The sequence below is a fragment of the Lagopus muta genome, chromosome 6, assembly GCF_023343835.1.
Source record: "Lagopus muta isolate bLagMut1 chromosome 6, bLagMut1 primary, whole genome shotgun sequence".
NCBI lineage: Eukaryota > Metazoa > Chordata > Aves > Galliformes > Phasianidae > Lagopus > Lagopus muta.
The window spans coordinates 52,445,988-52,469,794 of NC_064438.1; the positions used below are offsets into that span (position 1 = coordinate 52,445,988).

At 41.8% G+C, this 23,807-nt stretch overlaps 1 long non-coding RNA gene across 1 annotated transcript in view; it reads right to left on the reverse strand.

The window, feature by feature from the left end:
- Positions 1–14,543, reverse strand: part of LOC125694785 (uncharacterized) — a 72,694-nt gene extending 58,151 nt beyond the window's left edge. The window contains exons 1-2 of the long non-coding RNA XR_007377717.1: positions 14,514–14,543; positions 13,808–13,982 (exon numbers count right to left, since the gene is read on the reverse strand). This is a non-coding gene — a long non-coding RNA (uncharacterized LOC125694785). The remainder of the gene's footprint in view (positions 1–13,807; positions 13,983–14,513) is intronic.
- Positions 14,544–23,807: the final 9,264 nt, after the last annotated feature.

Genomic DNA, 23,807 nt, shown 5'->3' on the forward strand with positions numbered 1-23,807 from the left:
TGATCACACAGGGCCTCATTAGCAGTGCAAGGCACTCCACAGCAGGGGCTCTCTTAATCAGCTGCTGTGCTGTCCTCAGTATTTATTTCCTGAAAGACTAAAACTACATTCAGTGGTGACAGAACATTTTCTGCATGTGACTGTAAAACCGAAGGTAACAGTCTCACCTACTTCACAAAAAAGGCCAAAAGCTGAACTCATCATCTATAACCCTTGAAACCGTTCATAATGCACACACCATTGCAAAGGACTTTGGAAGTCCAATTATTTCCGTAACATACAAAAACTGAAAGATAAAAGTAGCAACGGCCTCAGATCTCTAAATTGAGTCTAAAGTGGCCAAATTTTTGGCTAATCTGTGATTTGACTCCTTTCCACCAGCCCAGAAGTCACAGGGCACCTCCTTATCTGAGTCAAAGTTCTTGCTGAAGTCTCTTTCTTGGTGTCAGCTTCTTAAAAGAGAGAAGAAAGAATCAAGAGATGGATATAGTCATTGTAGTTCACATGTTTTTCAAGTAAAAGCCTACCGATTCAAATATTCACTATGGAAGAGAACATCAAGGCTTCAAATTCTCTATAGCATGACTACTAATTCAGTTTCTCACTTGACTCAAAACTTACACCTCTGTATCAGTAGGATGTGGCTTTGTTGTTGTTCGGTAATTCAGATGTATGACTCCACACACATTCATGGGTTCACTGAGGAGAATACATGCTAAACAGCTTTTGCTTCGTCTGCTTGTAACAGCATATACTCCAAGACACAGGAGAATAGGGCTTCTGACATTGACAGCTCTGACACTGGTAGAGAAATCAGAAGGCCAAACACATTGAGTCCTTTAAACATGTAACACAATCAAAAAAATGGAGACAGACCATCATGACTACTTTCAAGCTACATTTCTCCTCCAGAAATCCCATCCTAAACTCTGATTTTCTCATCCTAAAAGAGACTATGTCATATGAATTGTGATCAGCTATAGAGAATGAGAAGAGAACATTCACTCTCATCCCTGGAGGCATTCAAGGCCAGGCTGGATGTGGCTCTGGGCAGCCTGGTCTGATGGTTGGCAAACCTGCACATAGCAGAGGGGTTGAATCTAGATGATCATTATGGTCCTTTTCAACCCAGGCCACTCTATGATTCTATGAATTTGCAATGGTTTTGCTCAAAGATCACTGTATAATGAAAAGAGAGACCAAATCAGACAGCAGGTTTTCCACAGACTGAACATTTGCTTACAAGCAGAAAAGGAATTCATAAGACTATGTTTAACACCATCTGGGGATCCCTCCATACGATATTACCATCAATAATAACAGAAACTTAGCTACAGATTGTTGTACTTGGTGACAGCTAAATATTTCAGACCTTATTAGATAACACAGGCCAAAAAACAAAAATCAGAAAACAAAGAGGATTGCTACCATAAAGAATGGGAAGATGGACAGGGGGAAAAAAAAACTAAACTCTACATACTGAGAGTAGAAATGAACCTGGCTTGAAATCACCAGTCTCAACACCATAATTGAAATTTAGGAAAGGTCATTTGTAAATAAGGAGTCTGGTTTGAACTGCACAGCTGGTGCCTCTCAGTGACTCAAACCAGAGCTAAAGCTCCAAACACTCCTGAGAGCTAGAAAGAATGCACTGGGGAATTTACCTCAGCTGGTATGTATCAGCCTAGCTCCATTGACTTCAATTAGCATGATGTTAAATCTTCAGCATTGACTTCAATGGGATTACAGTGATTTACGTCAGCTGAGGAGCTAACATCTCACTTTTAGGCAGACACTTCTGTAGCATCTTCATTAGCAGAAATTCCGTGTAAAGAAAAGAAAAGCAGATATACTCTGTTCTTAAGGCTTCAGCTCCTTTCTGTAATGGGTATCTCATAAGCACAAGAGATAGACTTGCAACCAAATATAATTAGCTCCATTTTCCTGCAGTTCACTCTGTGGTTACAATTACTTTTTTTTTTTTCTTTTTTTTTTTTTTTTCTATAAACATCCAGCTAAGAATTGCTGGAGCCACTCCTTCCACTTCCTGCCTCTCCCCCTTCTGTAACAGCTCTAAATGCAGGTTTTCATAGACAAGCAAGGTTTTTGCCCTTTCCTGCACATACACAGCTGGCAATTACTGCTAGCACAGTTGGACTTCCCAGCTCTCTCTTCCTGTCTGTTTTCCCTGAGTCTGTAAACAGAAGAATAACTCTCTTTTCACTGGATGTTACACGTGTGTCTCAAATCTCTTGGAGCATTCAGGCCTGACTTCAGTAAGGTATGAAACATGCAACAAGGCACCACAATCCTCCCACAGGTTTCACTGCCAGATGCTGTTGGGGAAAAAAAAAAAACAAAACCCCAAACACTCTGGTACCTCCTGGATTTTAGCTGAGCTGCCCCCAGTTCCTGTTAAATACTGAAAATCTTATCATCCAACACAACCAAATGTGTTCCTTTGAGGAATCCAAGGAAGGCATCCATACTTTCTACTTCTAGGTGCCCAATCTGAGTGCCTTGCTTAGGCTGCTTGGGTACCCAGGGGGGATGTTAGAAATTATTTAGGAGTTCACTTCTCTCCATTGAATATATAACCTGTCTGGGCTCCTAAATTGCCTCTTTTTTTTTTTTTTAATATGTGCCTAAAGAGGGTATGAATATTCTAGAATATCTCTATATTACATTTCTCTCCTGAACACTGTTATTATATGAATCATATTCCATGAATCAGATGATGAAAGGAGGTTTTGCCTGGTTAAGGTTTCTCTTAAAACATGAAGACCTTAAGGCTTATGCAGGTGTGGAGCATCAGGTCCTGCTGTGGTTTGGGTGGAATTAAGAGATGGACTCAATGAACATTATGGTCCCTTTCCAACTCGGGATATTCTGTGATTCCCTGCTATTATGTAAATGACTGATGATGCATTTCCTAGTCAAACTGAAGTGGCTTCAGGCTGACCTGAAATGAAAGTGTTTGAAAGTCTCAGTGAGATGAACCATTTCAAATATCACTATGTTTAATGCAGTTCATTCAGCCTGAAACAAAAGATTTCTTTCCAAAGTCATTTTAATATTCAAATTTTGCTAGATTACCACAAGACACCATTGCAAGTCACAACGCTTAAAGGTTTAACTTAAAAAAAAAAAAAATGAGATGTTTTCACTTAAAAAGAGTTTTCTTCTAATTTCTTTTCAATCTGAAAGCAAAATAGCCAACTGACAAACAATTCCAGTTTCCCCAAAAATTCTTTTTCAGTAAATTAGCTGCTTAACTGCAACAACATCCATCCAGTCCTAGCGTGATTCTCAATGAATGCCACACACCAAAAGCACCAAAGGCACTGTCCTTAAGCAATGGACAAACACAGTAGATTTCCTGCTAGCTCCCAGCACTCCAAGGACTACTTTGAAGAAGAAAGTTCTTCTACAACCCACACAGATGTTCTTCAGAAGAAAGATTGGTGTGACGCAGACATTCCTTGTTTCCTCTTCTGACTTTCTACCCTCAAGGGCCTAATACCCAGCCACACTTTCTTGGCAGATGACGAAAATCAGTCTGTCCATGGATATGAGGCTCTCTTTGCTGGTAATTAAACAATATTGTCAACTTAAAGGCATGTCAAGGGCAGTGTGAAACTGACTGGGGAAGGAAATCAAAGTGCACACAGATTTAAGGGTGTTCAAAAGCAGTTTTGAGGAAAAAAATTCATATCCTCTTGGAATTCTTTCCTTGTGTGTTTTGTACAGTAGTTTTCATCTCAGTAGTGGGGCTAAGACTCTTGCTTCCCCACCTGTGGTCATCATCTCCCATACAATTGCTAAACCAAGATAATTTTTTTTTTTTTTTAATGTCATGAATTACTTAGGAAATACTCTGAGAAAAGCTACTTACATACAATTGAATTTTCTATCACCAGCAAAACGTCACTGAGCTCTCAAAGGTGCACTGCCTGATTTGGCTGTTATTGTCTCATTGTTACTATGTATTCAAGGATTTCCTCTGCAAGCCTCCAGTTTTTAGGACTTCTTCTCCTGTCTTCCTCCTGCCACCTCCCCAGGCTTTTCCTCTGGCATTGTGCCACTTCTCAGTTGTGAATTTTCAGAAAAAATTCTAACTGCAATGCATTTCTAAGCCTCAAGCTAAAAGGGAAGAATTTCTGCCATCTCCACAAAGTTCAACTTTAGCCATGCAAAAAGCGTTTAGTTTAAGCTGAAACAAAGTGGGAAACTTTGCTCTTCTTTCAAAAGCTGGTCAGCTGCAAAAGACATCAAGCACTAAGAGTCAGCAGATAGCTCAAAGGAGTATGGAATTTTTGATAATACTGACAGAGATCAGGTAGAGAGGCAGCATAGATGATGGTCAGATTGTTCTCACTGTATTAAAAGTCATCAGAAAAAGACTGATTGGAGAGGACAATCGAGTGCTGGGTTACTACTTTGAAGTGAGACACTAATCCACAGGAACAGCTTGAAAACTATGCAAATTGTATAGAGCAACACTCTTGTAGTCATAAAATCACAGAATGGGTTGCAGGGGACCTCAAAACCCATCCTGTTCTAACCCCCTCCCATGGGCTGGATGCCCCACCAGACCAGGCTGCCCAGGGCCCCATCCAGCCTTGCATTGGGCACCCATTGCTGTCCGAGTCCCTCTTCCTTGTCACATAGAATAACTATATTCTAATCACATTTCCAGTTTGAGAGCAAAATCCCACTCTCAGCTGGTCACCTGATTCCAGGAAAGTAGGATTCAAGAAAAAAATAGCAAATATTCTGACACATCAGGAAGGTACTGGAGAACTGGAAGTGCAGCCGCACGCTACTCTGAAAAAGACATACTCTAGTAGCAAAGAAGAGAACTGTGAATTCTGAATTATGAGAGAATTACAAGTTCTGTATTTTCTAACATAAAAGGAAGCTCCAGAATTTCATTCCTCATCTTAAAAAGGTACACATTACACTGTCTGGTTCTATCAAGTCGTCTCTTTTTCTGGATCTTCTGTCTCCCCTTTGTTAACTCCTTTTTTTCATTTTTCCCACCCAACAGACTGTTTCACCTTTATATGACAGCCTCTTCAGGTTTACACGTGTTTTTTCATATACCATAACCACAGAAGAAATAAAGATAGAGTCTGCTTTTAAGGTGACGTATTGAACGTTTACCAAGGAGCTGCAGAAATGCAATCCAGTAAGTTGGATAAACACGATAGTAGCAGCACAGTTTTGCAAACACCTCAAACATCTCCCAGTGTCAAGTCAAAGCTGTAAAATTTCCTGCTTGTGATCAACTCCAAATAAAAATAAAATAAAATAAAATAAACCTCATCCATTCAAAAATCTTTTCCTTGTATTTTATCTTTGCCTCTGTGTTCCCTATTCAACATTGTACTGGCCGTTTTTCTAATACCACATTCACCTCAACTGACATTAAGCTGATGTAATAGAACCATTTTAATCAGTAACAATCAATTTTATTACTATGAAAACCTTAGGGACAGAACATTAAATACATACCATGTAATTAGTTTTGATAAAACAAGCCTTCATCTTAGCAAATCAAATATAATGAAAAGGAAATTTAACAGCTATAAAAATCTACAGCATAAAGAAGGTGTGAATATGCATGCTGTACATGCAGCAATATATAATCTTGTTTCAGTCCATCGACACACATAATCCATGCAAAGGCAAAGAAGAGCTCTGAAAAAACGTTAGGAAATGTCGGAATGACCAAAATGTTCTTTCATGGAGAATAATCCACTTTATATGCTTACTTTATAAGCTACATCTTAGAACATAATTCAGAATGCGAGGAGTCTGCAAAAATCGCTTAATGAATGCATCTATTGATGCAATGAAACCAAGACGAAAAGCGGTTCTGGGAAAAGCAGAGTAAATACCATTACCTAGCCAGTGACATAAATGGAGTTTCTGCCCCTGTGTTCATTCAGAGCGCGATTAATAACTGACAGCATTCTGAATCCTCTGTGCCACCAGGGCTGGAAGTGTTTACAAACAAGCGGCGGTGCAGCATCCAAAGTGCACATAACAGCCTCCCCCCTAGGCACAGACCTGTATTTCTTCAGCAACCAGGAATTCCCACTGAGGTCACTAGCAGTGTGCAGGCACTTTGCTCTGCTTCTTGCGAGGACCACATCCTTGTACAGATCATGATATTCCTCAAGCAGGAACACTTAACAGCACTGAGGGGATTTGGTGATGAATTACCCTTTTTCATTAGCCAGTGGGTTGTTTTGTTTGAAATTATTTGGAAAACATAAATAATGTTTCCACACTTACTAATCATCCACTGGGGGCATATTTAAGTTGCAATTCATCAGGAGTGGAGTTTTGCCACACAGAGCGTAACAGCAAGCTACAAAAACACTCTGAGACATCACCTTCCCAGCCAGGAATCAGCAGCCTTCTGCTCCAGCCCTCCCTCCTGCCCTTGGTTTCATCGCCAGGGGACCTCCTGCTTCTGGGGGCAATTCTCACTTCGTTTCTCAGATAGCCATTAAGATTGCTTTGTGTTATTCCCCAAGGGGAACTGAAGAGCTGCCCCAAAATCCAGAACAATTGGCATTTTTTTTTCTCTCCTGGCAGAAAATTGGATTTTCTGCTACTCTTCAATGAAAATAGATTTCAGAAAGTCTCCTAATTTTAAATGTTTTCCCAGAGCAAGTTTTGATTTGTTGTTTCCGGGGGGGTTCCAAACCAACAAAACTTCAAAAATAAACAAAAAAGTCCTCACGATTTCCTAACAAAAATTTCTCCACTCAATTATGTCTATGAAAGTTAAAGGTACATGTTGCTTTCCATGGATATTGCCACAAGAAAACAAAGCATTTTCTGATAGAATCGTAAAGGCTGGAAAAGACCATTAAGACCACCTAGCCCAACCACAATCCACCTCATCACACCCAGTGTCCACATCCCTCACTGCCTCATCTCCATGGTTCTTGAACACCTCCAGGGAAGGTGACCCCACCGCTCCCTGGGCAGCTGTGCCACTGCAGCTCCACTCCATCTGAGAAGCAGTTTTTCTTCATATCTAACTTGAGCATCCTCTGGCATAACTCAAGGCTGTTACCACTCATCCTATCACTGTCATGTGGGAGCAGGGGCCGACCTCCATGTTTTTCAAGTCTCCAACTCTGGAGCATGCCAGAAAGGACAACACTGGATGGCGGAAGCTTTGATCTCCAGGTAATGGTAGCAGGATGGGACTTGCAGCTCAGGCAGACCCATCTTTGCTGCAGAGCTGGGACAGCAAAATCCATAGCAATGCTGGCTCTAGCCCAGCCACAAATCCCGAGACACCAGCAGCTGCTACCAGCAGCAGGACTGACAAGATCATCAATTTCTCTGAGAACCTGTAGCATCTGGGGAGCATATTTTATTTCAGAAACACTGTTCACTGATGTGTCTGAAACAGATTTTTCTTAGGCTTTCTGGTTCATGTGAAGTATGGAGGATGGCTGGCTTTAGTTTGAGAGAAAATGAAAAAAAAAAAAAAAAAGAAATAAAAGATTTTTTTTGCCACCTGGAAACTGGGGTTTCAGCTGTCTCTATTTGCAATAATCTGGCTGGTGTAGGAAAAGAAGCAGGCAAAGAATCCCCCAGGGTCAGCCTTACCCATCCATTCTATTTTCCTTATTATCTTTTCAGTTGAGGCTGCTCAGCCCACATAGGCACATCAGCTCCAGTAAGTGGGATGTACAGGCACTTACTCAGCCTTATATTCCTCTGAACTGAGGTGACTCATGCACACGGATAAAATTTTCCCAAGTCATCACAAGTCTCACAAGGCAAAGATAAGCATTTGAAAGAAACATTCAACACTCAAATCTGAATCCTTAATTCAAGGTGACCTTGGAATTTTTATTAATGCTTTGATCACATCTATGTCTATGAAATGACATGATTTGATTACCATGTGTTACATCCTCGCGTTTACTTATACCTCAGAGGGCCTAATCTGTGCCTCTGATGTATTTCTGAGGTGACTTCTATAGAAGGATAGTTTTAAGCGTTTAACTTGTGTTATTAATTCAACATACTACTTTTGCTCCATTGTTCTTTTCTTTTTTCCTGCTGTTAGAATACGTGAGAAGAAATTTGAAGTTAATGAGCCATTAGGAGCGCATCACCTCTGTACATCAGTAAAGGAAATATTTTGTTTCCACTCTTGCCCATATAAAGATAGGTGCTTAAATTCCTGCACAGATGAATGCTTCAGGTTGAAAAGCTGAAATTCACTGTCAGTAGCATAATTCTTACTGATTTAAATAAGGTAGAATCAAACCTAGAGAGCAACAACAAGGCATCTCTGTTCAGTGCTTTGGTCTCTCCAGCTGTACGTGCAGCACATGGAGTTTGTTGATATCTTAATATGAATAAAATGCTCACTGACATGTTTTATGTGTCTGCACATGCACTGCAGCTGGATGCACAAGTCACAGCTCCAAGATCTTAACCCTTTTGTCTGATCACAAATTACCAGCCAAGGCAGTGATTTTCATCACTTTTATTCTATTTTTCTTAGGCATGCAACGGATCAGTTTAGGAATGCATAGCTATATTTTACAACTTGCTAAAAAAAAAAAAAAAAAAAAAAATAGTCCGTTCATGTCTGCCTCAGTCCAGGAATGAACTTAAGCCTGACCACGGGAGGGGCTGTGCAACACTTGAAATATCTCTTTGCACAGTGACTGGCCACCATGGCTCTCCAACTTGGGCTTTATAGCAAACCTCACAGCTCCCTCTCAGGTCCAAGAATGGAAAAGCTGCACTGCAAAGAGCAGCAACCAGCATGCAGCAGATGTAGAGGGGAAGAACTAAGAACCAGGGCGTTACAACACCTCACGAAAAAACACAGACTTGCCTTAAGCCCACCAAGGAAGATAAAAACAGAGAAGGCCTAAAAACGTTTTAGGAAATATCTCAGACTCTCGAATTGTTAAAGGCATTCTTTTTCCACTGGAGCAGCAGTAATAATACATTCTCAAAGCTAAGGGATGGTGCATGGTCTCAAATTTGCCACTAGCAATGGCCAGATCCTCACCCTTACCCTTCCCTTCTGTACTTTCTGCACTACAAGTAAAACTGGAAAAAAAGCTACAGCACCGTTTGTAGTACAAACACTCTCATAGTTAATTATTTTCTGCATTTTGTTACAATTCCTGCTCTCCTAAGAAACGATGGAAGGATTATACCTCCCTTCTCAGATGTTCACAAATAAGTGAATAAGGCAGGCTGCAATTGCCCATGCTAGGAAATCAGTCATCAAAACTTCAGTTGTTTTAGCTCATTTGGGAGGACATTTGCCTAATTCCAATATAGCTTCACTTGCCTGTATGCATTTTCACATCAAGATACAATAATTAGATCTACAAAATACAAACAGCTTAGGTTGGTTTTTTTTGTTTGTTTGTTTTTCCACCATTCTCCCTCCCTTCCTCCCCAGCATTCCCTCAGCAACATGAAGAAAATAGGAAGGGGAAGGCTTTAAGAACAACATGCTGGTTTCTGAGGGGCTGATAGTACATTTTCCCTAAGCGGGCTTTGCAGCTTAGCGTCTCAGTGTACCAAGGTGACCCAACAATCTTCTCCTGAACTACCAGTACTTGATGTGACATGTCACAGCGCCACAATGCATGTTTGACTCCAGAAAACACCACCCTCAAGGAGCAGTTTTCACAATAGATGTCACCTCCCTCTGGAAACAGGAGTCAAGGGAACAATGTTTATGGCTTTGTGCTACGCAGGGCGGCAAATTACAGAGGGAAAGGCTAATAGCTACACGTCAGCTTTGTTTTGTGGGCTTTGGGTGAGGCTAAGGTACTTTGATAGCTGAAATGTTGGATTTTTGAGTTACTTGTCTTGTTTTCATAAGGTATTCAAACAAATCCTTTTCCCTTAGAACAAGGGCACATTGCTGGACTGGAAGGAACCAAAGTACGTCCAAAATCAGAGAGCACATGCATATCTGTGTGTGTATGCACAGATGTGGGAATTGCTACAGGAAAACAGCACTTTTAAAATGAAATCTGGCTTGTGAAGCCCTGCATCAGGAATCAACATGCAAGTGCTGATACAGATGTCACCTAAGGTGCCAGGAAGATCAAAGCAGAGCTTGCAAAGCTCCACTCCAATTCTTGGCAAAGGTGCTGATGGTGAAGAGGGATTAAAAATAAGTAGGGCATAAAAGCTTCAGCGTGAAACTCCACTCCTTACAGGTAATGCAGCAACCCACACAGGAGACGACAGAAATGCTGAAACCAGCTAGACTGGCAGGCTGATAGGGAAATGGAATCCATCACACTTGAGCTTCAAACAGGGTCAGGTAGCAAAGCTATCTGCATGCCAGGGGCAGGAAAGGTAAAAAGAGTAGAAAACCTGATACCAGAGACTTCATGCTGGTCTGTCTGCTGCCAGCAGAAGGGTCAGAGGCAGGAAAGGAAGCACTGAAGGAGGGAGGGCATTTTCAGCAGGAAAATGCATTACTCAAGTTCTCTCAGTGCTCTGAATGATGTTGTTGAAACAACTTTAGTACCTGCAGAGTAGAAAAACAGGTGTTTCCAGTGGTGGAAGTTATCTTATTTATTTTGCTTTAGTTAAGGCTCCTCTCCTTATTATTCACATAAGTCTTGCCTGCCTGAATCACCAGTGCTTTTATCACAGATCTGATAACCACACACAGACCATCTCAAAGAGGTGATATAGCATCCAGAAGATAGTTTGCATCCCACCAAAAGATGAAGACTGAAGGCATTCCCTTGGTTGAACTTTTGTCAGCGCAGCCTCAAAAGTTTGAGAATGAGAAGCAACTTTGCACAAAGAAATGTTTTTTTTTTTTTTAAAAAAAAAAAAAAAAAAAAAAAAAAAAGATACAACTGGAGAAGGCTACACAGCTCTTCAGGTCAGAGACAGAAGCAGAATCTACAAGTTAAAGAGATTCCAAGAACAAATGTCATGAGATTTGCTTAATTGTGGGAATCACCTCATCACTCATTCTCTAATAAAAGCTTGCCAGTACTCGTTGCTGCCTGAATGACGAGCTAGATTAAAAGGCCTAAGGTGAGAAAAAATTAGGGTATAAAAAGATATATTACACACTTCTTTTGTTGGAGGTCTCTAACGCTAAAGGGATCCCCTGCAGCCCTTACAGTTAATAAGAATCAGGTCCATTGTCTTTTAAACAAAGTGTCAGGAAATAAATGTATGTTGCACCTTTTACATTTCTTCCCTCATTGTTCATATAATAATGAGCAAACCCTGTCATAGGACCCAGAAGATTACATTTCCCATCTGTTACAGACAGCACAGAGCAATGGTTTTACATTACCATGTAGGGTTCAGGAGCTTTGTTCAGCAAAGTCTATTAGGAATGCACACTGATTCCAATTAGGCAGTGGAGGAAAGCAAAAAGTATAGAAAAGATTGCATTAAGAAGTTTGGCTCCAAGTCTTAATTTCCTGGAAAACTAGAATATTTTGTGCTGGTTCTTCTCCAGGTAAAAACAGGTAAACCTGTTTGTACAGAAAAGACAGCATCAAGACTGAGATTGAATGCATGGCCATGCAACGTCTGTTACTCCATCTGAGGAATGCAAATCAGACTTACATATGATTTTATGCAGAAAAGTCAATGAAATTTATTGACTGGTTTAATTCAGCTAAACAGGAAGGTCAGGGAGTGGAGAAGCACAAGTTTGGAGCACACCTGGTAAACAGGAAGGGCAGAGACCAGTGGGACAAGCCCAAATTGGTATGCTGAATACGAGCAAAATAGCAACAGGATGGGTCTGTCACCGGTCAGTAGACTGTGTTATCTGACACTATTCCCAGGAGGACAGGTGACCTGAAAATCATGATCCCTACCACACAGCCCACAATAGTCATCACCTCCTTTAGTCCACCATGGCATGGCTGACCCTTTGTCCTGATCTTGGAAAGAAACTGGCTGCCAGAAAAATGGGTCTTTGACATTAGCTCTTATCTTTGGCTAAAGATAAAAACTCCCTTCCTTACACCTTTTTCCATGCGTCATCTTTTCCACTTTTAATGCATGTCTGTCTTCTTTTGTTCTTTTAAGCAAAGAAAATAAAATCTATTTCATTTATGTAGCCAACACTGATATTTCTCCAAGCTACTGTGAGCTTGCAACCAGAGGGATACTTAACAACATCTTTTAAAGTCTAGTAATAGTAAAATCAGTAGTGGATGAATAAGTACCAGCCTGAGAGAGGAACATGCCATCATCTCCCTTCTTCCTAGCTTGCCTGGATTTACACTCCAAACCATGGACATTGAGCCAAGCTTAAGTTACCTGCAGGTCAGCTCTACCAACATCAGGCAGACCTACCAGTGAGGGTCCATGGCAGATAGCAACTGAAATAGAGTTAGGAGTCTCCTCATGATTACTTTTTCTCCCCTTCTACTTTTTGTACACATCAGTCTGGAAGAAATCAGGATCAGATTCCAAGAACAAAACAAGTTCCAGTCCATTTCAGTTCACCTCCTTCCCCTGAAGGAAGCTGTCATCATCTTTCATGACATTTCATGACATCAAAAAGACCAGCAGACAAAGTAGGTCTTCCTAAGCAATTATTTGGTACTGAGAGGAAAGAGGGCCCACAGATACTGTTAGAATGTTACATTTTGATATTCTTTATATAGCAAGTGTTTAATTTTTTCCCAATTTCCTGTACCTTTAAGGAAAAGGTTAAGAGGGTTTAATAAGTTGGCCGCTTGTGCCAGTGCCAGAGATGTGAAGACCTTACTCTCAATGCCTCTACCTGATGTAACTGTTTAATACTGCTCAAGTGCAGAGTTCATGCGGACATCTTTAAGACTCCAGGTCCTTTTAGTACTTTCAAATTAATCACAGCACACTGGTGCACTCCCAGTGAACCATACCTGAGACAGAAACCACAGGACTGAATGGTGGTACTCCCAATACTGTATCCACAGCTTGAGTTTCTGGAAGGGTGCACAGTATAAACACAGAAAAGATATCATGGCTTTTATAGCATCCTCCCTGAAGCTTCAAGTGACTGGCCACAGATAATGGTGCTTACACAGGGAAATTACAGAAGGAGGCAGCTACCATTCCAGACCTGAGCACTGCAGCAGAGCTGTGCTTAGAGCTCACACCAACCTACAGACAGCTCTTGCAAGGGAGGTTCATAGGTCCCATGAGAGTAAAACTTTAAACTGCTATTTGATCACTCAGTCCATCTGCATGCAAACCTGTTCCGGGCTTCAAAGCAAACACTACACATGGCTTCACTACACAGGCAAGCTTTGTACACAAAAGCTGAGTTAAAAATTCACCAGGTTGGAAAGGAGGGGAGAAAGGGGGTCACCTAGCCAAGCTGAAACCATAAGAGCAAAACTTATTACGCATAATGCGGCCACATATGTTCACTAATTAGACTGGTCTCTTGTCCTCCCAGCAAAGAAGAACAGATGTTTCTGAAATCAGATCACCTAAACACCCTCTATTTTTGGGCATCACCTTTTTTCCCTTGCTACCAGATCTGAAAGTCCAGTTTGCCAGGGTAATAGCCTCTGCATGCATGGAGGCTTTCAAAGTTGAAGCATCCATTTCCTAGCAACTAGAGAGACTTGAAGGAGCCTTTTTTTTCCCCCCCTCGGTACCCACTGGAACATGTCAATTACTTACATCTCCCCAAATAAAGATACATGACCAGATGGCCTCTCTCCACCTTCTCCAATCACAGCTACGTGCAGAAAGCAGAAATCCATGTAGAGGGTTAAAAAATAATCACTATTACCTGATAGCGCAGGAGCAGGGCAGGCAGGCTACTGCATCCTTCTGTCCACTGATGCTAGCGTGGGACATAAGAACAGGTGCTTGGTCTTCTAAAAGAAGTGACAACGCCAAGAGGGAAGGCAGGATCCGTATGATGAGATCTGAGACTCTTCCACTCTCCAATCTCAGGGGAGAAGCTTTGGAAAATCAAACACAGGAGCCTCAGTTCATGGTAAGCCTCCCACAGGAGGCATAGCTCAATGTTTAAATGGATAACACATTAGTAAGGGCCAGTTGGGGCTGTATGGACAACAGGGCATTAGGAGCACCTGGGAACAGAGCCCTGCATGCAGCTACTATCAAGGTAGAGCAGAAAACAGCTGCTCCCCAAGGAGAGAGGACAACCATAAGACAGTATTAATCCCAGCCAGGCAAAATCCAGTCCTCAAGACCTAAACACACTAAACAGAGCCTGAATATTTCCAAAGCTGGTGACAAGATCCACTAGCAGTCCCACACTGTGCAGGTGGTTCACCATAAGCAGGACCAAACATAGAGACTAGTCAGGAGCAAAAGTATACAAGGCTATAGACAGGGCTGGAGACAAAGTGTTAGCACAGTACACAGGCCATGCTGGAAACAAGGCCAAAACAGAAAACTAAGTACCATCCCAATTCAAGGTGTTCTTTCAAGGGACAAAGCACATACAGCATTATCACGAGGCTTACCCAGAAGGCAGGTTCACTGACAGCATAAGCAGTAGAGAGGCACCTGGTCTGACTTTAAATGGAGCCCCTGGGAGGTGCACAGGTGAAGCTGATCAAAGTTCTTAAGCCCTATTACTTCCCTCTGGCCCCTCAAACTGAGTTTGGTTGCAACAAAATGGGGGTATGGACCCACCATAATCTTTTTCTCTATGCACCTCTGCTGCTCTGTCCAGGCATTCTTGGCCCCTCTCCTACTCCTTCACGGCTGGCTTGGGCCGCCAGAAGAGCACCCAGCCTCACGTAAACCACCACAATTGGAACAAAGAGGTACAGGTTTAGTAATTTAAACAGGGCCTAAGGAGTGACTCTGATGTGGTCAAATTACACATAGCTTTCCTACGGTGCCTCTGTGTTGCACGGGTAAACAACACAGAAGCGTCCTTTGCCACTGAAAGCATAGCAACAACTGAGTGGCTCATGCATCCCTCTCTTACTTTGAAGTTAAAAATCATCATAAACCCATAGACTAGCGTACAGTTAAACTTGTCAGCATAATTTTGAGAGCGTTGCAGAATTCTTTAGTGTAAATAGCAGGGCTCCCCAGTGTAAATAATGGGACAGTAGAACCTGAGGGAACTGTGCCAAGTTTGGTACGAGGCAGGATTCAGCACTCAATAACAGAAAATGGAGACATTTCCTCCTCCACCTCACCCTCAATTGTGCTTTTAGGCATCTCGAAAAGCAAGGATCAAGGAGGTCACATTTCTGGCTGGATTCCCAGTTCCACTTCAAGTGTAGCACTGTCCGCTACACAGCTTTCTAACGGAGCAAAATACACTTGAGATAATTTGTACTGTAATTAGAAACCTTGCCTACAATTTTAATTGGAAAAAAATCTCATCTCCAATAAATAGAATAGGGTGTTTATTATGCCATATTTACATGTTCCCACCCAAACACTGGAAAAGTTTAATAGGAATGAAAATATATGAGGCAAAAATAAATCTACATCTACCTATGCTTTTTTTATGTGTACACAAGTATAGTAAAATGCAACTAAAACTGAATTAACATCTTCCTGTAACAGTGACAGAGAAAAAAAGCAAGGAGTGTTCACAGGTGTAGAAAAGACAATAAATTTCTAAAGATTTCTGTCTGAAGGCAACAGGTTGATCATTACATTTCTTTATTTTAAGTTTGGGTAGGACGGATTATTTTGTGGCAGCAGTGGAAACAAGGGTCTCCTTTGCAACATCTACATCTGCTAACTGAGCATGAAGATATGAGTGCATACACTGGTAATAATGCTCTTAATTCTTTTTTAAAATAAACAATAATGTCAAGTGATCTGGTCACCTAGACTCAGCTAGCAGACAGGACACAAAGTCAGCACAATGGGATCCTAATGGCTCAAGCCAGCAAGCAACAGGGCTGCTGAATTCTGAACAAGCTGCAAATGGATAGGGCAGTCCCAAAAACAAGAACCCTGCAGAGATCAACAGGCTCAGCCTAATGCATCTTCCTGCTTTTAGCATAAGGGTTGTTCCAACAAGGTCACCTCAAACCTTAAGGAGCAGTTAATGGAAGCAGCTGTCTCAGATAGCTCTTCTCACGTGTCCCAACCCTTTTAGGGCTGAGAAGCAGCATGTGAGATGGTCAACCCACACTAAAAAATAGGTCTGCAGTTTTGGAGTACTGATGCAAGTGAGAAGCACCCCGGATGCCTTTGCAGGGCCCGCCTTCAGGATGAATGTGAATGTAGCTGAGGAATTTGGAGGAAAGTTCTTGAGCTGCCTTTGCACAGGGATTTGTTCTGCTCTATCCCTTGCTCCACAGGCCAGGCTGAGCCTTGCAGCTGCTCCCATGGGAAAGACTTCATGGACCTACAGGAAGGCAGGATGAAAACTTGCCCATGCCACAAGAATTGCCGCGGACTGGAATAGCTTGCATTTCAGATTTAGAAAACAAAATAGGAAATCCAGGCAGCACACGCAGGGTAGATCTGGTCTACTGCAATCTGCACAAAATAAGGCATAAAACAGCTGTCCTTCTAATCATTGTGTCCCCACAGAAATTTAAAGGCAAAAGCCCAGTCAGTGACTACGCTTTTTAAAAATATTTTGTCCATATTTGAAATTATGCTACTGCAAGTTTGTTATTGATAACACCAGCTGCCAATCAGTTATCAATTTTAGACTTGTGACTATTTGCAAAACTCAAAGAATATCAGCAGTGAGAGAGCTGAAATTGTTTTGAGGTTATTTTTATTATTTCCTCAAAGGAAGTTAGCCCACTAAGACTGTTTAGTTTGCATAAACCTTGTAATCTTTTCTAACAAATCTCATAGAGAAGTGTTCCCACTGTCTGCTGAACATGGTGATAGCAAATACATGTAGACACAGCATGTAATTTGGAGAATATTTTTGTTTTATTTATAACATGGAAGTGAACAGGATGGTCTGTTTGCAGTTGCCATGGAAATTGCTGGCATTAGCTTACTTCCTACCAAAAAGAAAGCAAAGAGCTTTTCACTTTCTGCTATTTAACCTCTTTTAATATTAAAACCCTATATACTGCAATTGTACAACACTGTCCTCTCTGGAAGGTCAAGGGCATTCTAGAGCTATCATAGCTAAAAAGAAATTAGCTATTCTGAGTACTGTGCATATGCTTTGTGAACATGATATTTCTTGAAACAGATCGAGTTCGTCTGCTTAAAAGCATTTCTTTTTTTGTGCTTTCTTTTTTTTTTTTTTTTTTTTGATACTTAGGAAAAGTCTTTGGATTGTGAAAGCAATGAGAACTATGGCAAAAACAATGGCAAATCACCTCCCTATAATTTTTACTAATTTCTCCCTACCACATTGCTGCTCTCCACCCTTTGGGATCACACCAGTGATGAACATCCGCACGACACTGACATCCCTCTCCACTCCTAAAGTTCAAACAGCAAAGCAGTATAAAATCCCATTTCCCTTGCAGAATTAGAGCCTTGAAGAGGCATAAGGGATTCCATGAAGCCCTATGGTATTTCACTTTTACGTTTGCAGCTAGTGGCAGTTGAAAAGTTCCCTGTTGATATCAAGTCAGATAACAGCAAAAGGTTCCTCCTTAATCCAGTTTCAGTGAATCTTGATTCTGCCAGGATCTGTATAACCATGAAGCAGTGGTACTGAATCTAGCAGCACTATGCTCTCAAGGCTAAGTGTCCTCTGGAGAGAGAAGATTCCACCTTCCAACAGCCCCAGAGAAGAGGGATTAATCACTGTATTTAGAAGAAATACATTAAATTAGCCTATCTGGGACAGGGAGGAAGCAGGTCAGCCTGGGAAAGGAGAGAAAGAAGATATTTTGCAGATACATGCAAGAATAACACATTCTTTTTCTTCCTTTATGCCCCAGATATCAAGGAAGTACAATTATGTAATTGTAAAGAGGAAGGAATTGGGGAAAAACATTGAAAGCTTCCTTACCAAACATATTCTCCTTTTCTCCTTCTTTCAATCAATCATAGACATTGAAAATCATAGAAACAGAATCAATTGAGTTGGAAGGTATCTTGAAAGGCTGTCTTGTCTAGCTCCCTGCAGTGAACAGGGATGCCTACAGCTCCATCACGTGCTCAGAATACCCTTCAGCCTGCCCTCTTCCACATGCAAGGCCCCGCTACCCTTTCTCCATCAGCATTTGGCAGTTCCCTATAGCCTCCCAGTGCTCATGGTACCACAGTGCGGTTCAAGGTAGAGGATGGCCTCATTTCCCAGGTAATTAGCAATAGGACAAGAGGTAATGGCTGTAAGTTGTGCCAGGGATTCAGGTCAAATATTAAGAAAAATTGCTTCACAGAAAGCATGGTGAGGCATTGGCACAGGCTGCCCAGGGAGGTGGTATAGTCACCTTCCCTGGAGGTGCTCAAGCACCGTGAGATGTGGCACTGAGGGACGCAGTCAGTGGGCATGGTGGGGGTGGGCTGTGGTTTGACTGGGTGATCTTAATGGTCTTTTCCAACGTTAATGTTTCTATGATTCTGTAGCCATCAGCCAGCAGGGCAGGCAGGACTTGACAGATACTGCTGATATCAATTCAGGTTTTTGTACTAGGCAAGGAAATTAAAAATGATACAGGAAGAAGTATGCTGAACTCATACTGTCCTGTTTAGAGATGAGTTGCAGAGCACACGTCAGTAATGTGGTGATGTGCATTTAGGTGCCAAGTGCCCTTCCTGTCATCATCATGCAGTCAGCACCTACCCATGCTTTCACCTCACTTCTCAAAGCACAAGTGTGTTTGTGTGTGTGTGTGGACAAAAAGCTCAGTTCATCTTTAACAGGGAGCTCTTCACATCAATATGTTGCTTAACTGGCAAATAGCACAGTGCTTTGGACAGAGGTGAAATGTGGAGATCATCTCTCTATTACAAGAGCCTGGCAGCAGCGTTTAGCACCAGCTGGAAATTGTACAGGGCCTTATCGGGTCTGGCTGTCAGGAGAGAGTCACAATAATCTAATCTTGATGTGAGAAATGCACGGGTAACCAATTCAAGGTCAGGACAGCCACAGACTGTAGATATTTGTTAAAAGATAAGAGAGCTTCTGAAATAACTTTCAGGGTCTTGATTTGCTGAGGTAGACAAAATTAAAAATTATATATGTATACATATATGTATCTTTTTCAGGGAGGAAAAGTGCAGGTAGCAGTGACGGACAAAGAGAGTTACACCTCAGAGAGAGCTGCCTTTCAGCAGCCTTTCAGCTGGTGATCCATCTGCATCATTTGTAAGGAACAGTAATAGGCTGCCAATATTTTAATAAGAAGCTGCCACAAAATTCCCTTTCAGCTGTGATAAATCTGCAGGCTCCAGAGAAGGGTTGTTTGTGGAAGGAGCAGGCAAGAAATTAGAAAACTATTTATTTTTGTCCTCCCTAGTGTAAGACACACTTGAGCAGAGTAGACCCAGGGAAGGAGATGCTGATACAGAGAGGTGCAGCTCTCTACCCACGCTCTGTGCTTGCAAGGCACAGAGCTTTCTCCAGAAGCTATTAGACTCATTAGTGAACACTGTGCCTGTGGTAATGAGTCTTTTCTCTCAGGACTGCTCACCCCCATGCAAAGTGTTCGAATAGGAGCAAGATGATGCCCATCTGGTTGCAAGGGCAGAAGTGACCCACGTCGACACCCAGCTGTTCTGCCAGCACCCAAAAGACCAAACAGGAGAGCTACAGGGACATAGGTTGACAGGCCAGGACAGTAATCATATGCTGGCACATACTGTATTATCACCATTCCTTTGGTTTTGTTCATGTCTGGGCATCTTGCCTCCCAGCATACACAAAAATAACCAAAAAACTGGCTGTGCCCTGAGTTCACAGCACAGCTGTGCACCAAACGCTTGTGGAAGAGACTCACCCAACAGCAGTAGCTTTGAATAGAAGTGTGATTTTTTGAGTTTTTTGGCCTATGCCCATGCAGAAAGCAGGATGCTTGGCTTTCCAGTTGTTGGTGAATACCCAGAGTCTGAAAAATGGAGGAGACTTGCTTGGGTAGAGTTCTAAGTCACAGTAATCAGCGCGCAGGAAGGCACAGGAAGGGTGGGGGAAGTCAACAGGCTGATCCAAAGCAGCAACCTGGAGCAGGATATAAAAGCAGGCTTTGGCAGCTGGCTAAATTAAGAGACAGGAGGGGCCTCAAATAGACCATTAGACAGTACTGTGCTACTGCTGCTGATGGCTCCCTCGTTGTCCCCAATTCCAGCATATAACCACTGCCTGCTATTATTATTGAACTTCTGTTATCAAGCGTGTGCTAATATTTTACTTCTGAGTGACAGTCGGCTGTTATAATGACGGTACATAACCATACAAAATGCACTGCTGATCAAATACACCAGCTGACACACAGCATGTAGCTAATGGCTTCTTTTTCCATTTTTTATTTTTTCCTTTTTTTTTTTTTTTTTTTTTTTTAAAGGAATACTTGCTGGCAATTTCATGTTTTTTCTTAAACATTCAGTAAAAATACACTTGATCAATCAGTTGTTCGTTGAGGTTTTCTGTAAACATATCCCAGATCATTTCTTAATCAAATTTTGCCAGCCTTTCTCTTGTTAATCCAATACAAGGGGTAAAGCCATTCAGTTCTTCGATTAATTTTACATTGGTCAAACAAATTTCTATAGAGGATGTTTTTTCTTTCTAGCCACAGTAATGAAACACAAGAGTTGACTTCACTCCAGAGACTGTAAACAGGCATCTATCCTTGTTTAATTTTATAGTAAATAAGGTCTTCTGTACAGTTGTAGTTTAAGCTATTTTATTTCAATCTCTAATTCATATGGCTTTGTAAATACTAATAGAAGACTATGCTGAACTGCTACAAGGTAATCACATCTCCAGTGGAAAAGCAAGAAAAGCCACTGAATATGTATTCCTAAGTAAAATGAAATAAACGGCTACCAAGAGAGAACAGAAAATGCATTAATTTCACTACCTCTCCCCCCATCCCCTTGGCACTTCAGGGAGCACTGAGTTGGTGAAGATGAAGCTTCTTCAGGAAATAATAGAAAAAGACAATTACCCGTATTGGCATACTATTGCTGCCAAGTGCAAGAGGGAAAACTGGCAGAATATAAGAGCAGCAGCATGTTTTCTTCATTGCCCTGCTTTTTTGTGAAAACGTGTTCAAAAGGCTGATGGGGAAGGCCAGCAGCATCTGATCGATGGGTTGTGGCTGGCACCGGGAAGGCATCACCTTTTCTGTTTCGCATTCTACTGCTGCAGTTCTCTATGAACCTCCAGAAAGGTAATGATTCTTTATTAAGTTTCCAGAGAGTCTCTTTCCATTCTGTGGTCAGTTCTGTTGTATGAATTCAGTTTTTTTCCATTATTTCTCCACTTCCACTTAATTTATAATTGCTGCTTTCTCCTCCAAAGCTCCTGCCAGTCAACCACCACACTGGTGATTTGGACAGCAGTAGCGCTGAACAAGCTTTAATGATGGACCAGGGACCCTGCTGCGCAAGGTAGCCTGCAGACAGAGGAAGAAAGAGTCCTTTGCTGCCAACAGCTTGCAGTCCCAGCCCCTTCAGTCTGTAATGCTTTGTCTTCTGAGTCTCAAAATGTTATTCAGCAGCATCCAGCCAAGATATTGCTCCACACGCACACACCTCGGGAGACTTCCATTGTAGGGGATGCTTCAGAGTAACATAACAGAGTGGCCTCAAAGTCTTCATTCAGCAGCTTTTTTCCTTCCTTCTCCACTGATTATACACCCATGCTCCCAGTGCTCGTTCCTGTGGGCTGTCTTGACAGGTTGCCTTCTCCGATGCAGCAATGTCCTCTCCAAAGCCTCTCAGTGTTCCCCTCCCTTAGCTGGGCCCTGCTGTGTTATAACAGCCTCTTTGTCCTCCTCCAGGAGAACCTCTCCAAGCAGCACCTCACGCAGGGAGCCCACAGACTCACTTCCTGCCAGCCAAATTCACAGCCAGCAAACATTAATCTTATGCTCCCATGGATGCCCAGCTCAGCCCCAGTGCTTTGAGCATGAACAGCACAATTCGGAGCTTTATCCAGCTCCACTCAAGAACTGGATGCAAAGGACTTGTGTGCACTGAACTTAGTCACTGCAGACCTACAAAGCAACCAGAACCACCTCAACACACTGTGAAATGGGAAGAACTCCCCTGCATACCTCACAGCAATCAGCTGTGCAGATAGGAGGATGCCAGCTCTGAAGGCTCCATGCGTTTCATCATACACACAGGGCTAACAATTTAAACACACAGTTAAGAAAGGATAAAAAGTCTCATTCCAAAGACCAAAGCAAAAATGACATTGGATATTATTGTATCAACAAGAAACTTATCATTCCTGAGATGAAACAGGAGAGAGAGACCAAAGGTGACAGGGCATAATGGCTTCTGAGGCTGCAAGGCAGTCTTCAGGAGCTGGGTATCATTTTTCAGTCACTAACATTAAACCACAGTGACCACAAATACCCACAGAGGATCCAAATTAAACAGAGCCAGGAATGGCACCATGAATACAGAGAAACAATCAATAAGCTTTGCTATCAAAGATATGACAAGACTAGGTGTTAGATTTAATGAGAATTGTCCACTTCCTTTCCATTTTGAGGTAACTTCTGTTTCCCTCAGTTTTCAGGCATTTTCTGATAAAATCATGGAAAGGCTTGGGTTGGAAGGGACCTCAAGGATCACCAAATTCCAACTCCCCTATCACTGGCAGAGCTGCCAGCCACTACATCAAGTACTAGATCAGACTGCCCAGGGCCACATCCAACCTGGCCTTAAACTCCCCCAGGACAGGGCATCCACAACCACTCTGGGCAACCTGTTCCAGCATCTCATCACTCTCTCAGTAAAAAAACTTTCCCCTGACATCTAATTTAAATCTCCTTTCATTTTGTTTAAACTATTCCCCCTTGTCCTATCACTAATGATGAGGCAGGCACTGGAAGTTCCTCCTTTCAAATCATTATCTCCCTCCAAATAAACGGGTCCTCCCTTTCAGCCTATGAAGGCAAGCAGATGGCAAAATCAAACACAACAGTATTTTAGAAAGAAAGTTTCCAGTGTTCACAGTTCCACTGCTTCCTATCCACAGAACCTTGTGTACTGAAGGAGGCTAATAATCTGTGAAAGGCTATAATTAAAATTAACAGCCAGCTTACCAATATTACACTTTGGGGAAAGGACAGATCACCCAACGTTATTAAGATGAGGAAAGAAAGCATAGAAAAATTCCTTCTTTTCCAAAGGAAGATGTGACTAATAGCCTTATACTGAACATGTGTTATGAGAATTTATAAAAAATACTCCTTACAATAAAGCTAATACACATTACAAGTAAATTTTGGTCATGTTTGTATCGAAAGCTTTATATTCAGAAGAGACAAGAGTAGCAAAAAATCAGAGTTGTTCCATATTTTGAAAATAATAACACTGATATAATTCTATAACTGATAAAAGAAGGAAAAATCTTTCCAAACACTTCAGTATACCCCAACGCAAAGCTCCAGTAGGTAACTACCAGACACTGAATGACCTGACTTTCCTGATACAACTTCAGGATGACCAAATACAAAGTCTCTTCACCTGAGAACATTAAACCCAGCAGGGCGCCAAACAGCTTACTAAGACCGTGAAATACATCGATACATACTGAAATATATTTATAGTTCAAAAGACACTGAATTAATACATTCCCAAAACTATGCAAGCATCTAGCAGAACAGGGAAAATCACCTGGTCCAGCTCAGTTAGCTGCAACACAAAATATTCCACATCAAAGTGTAACT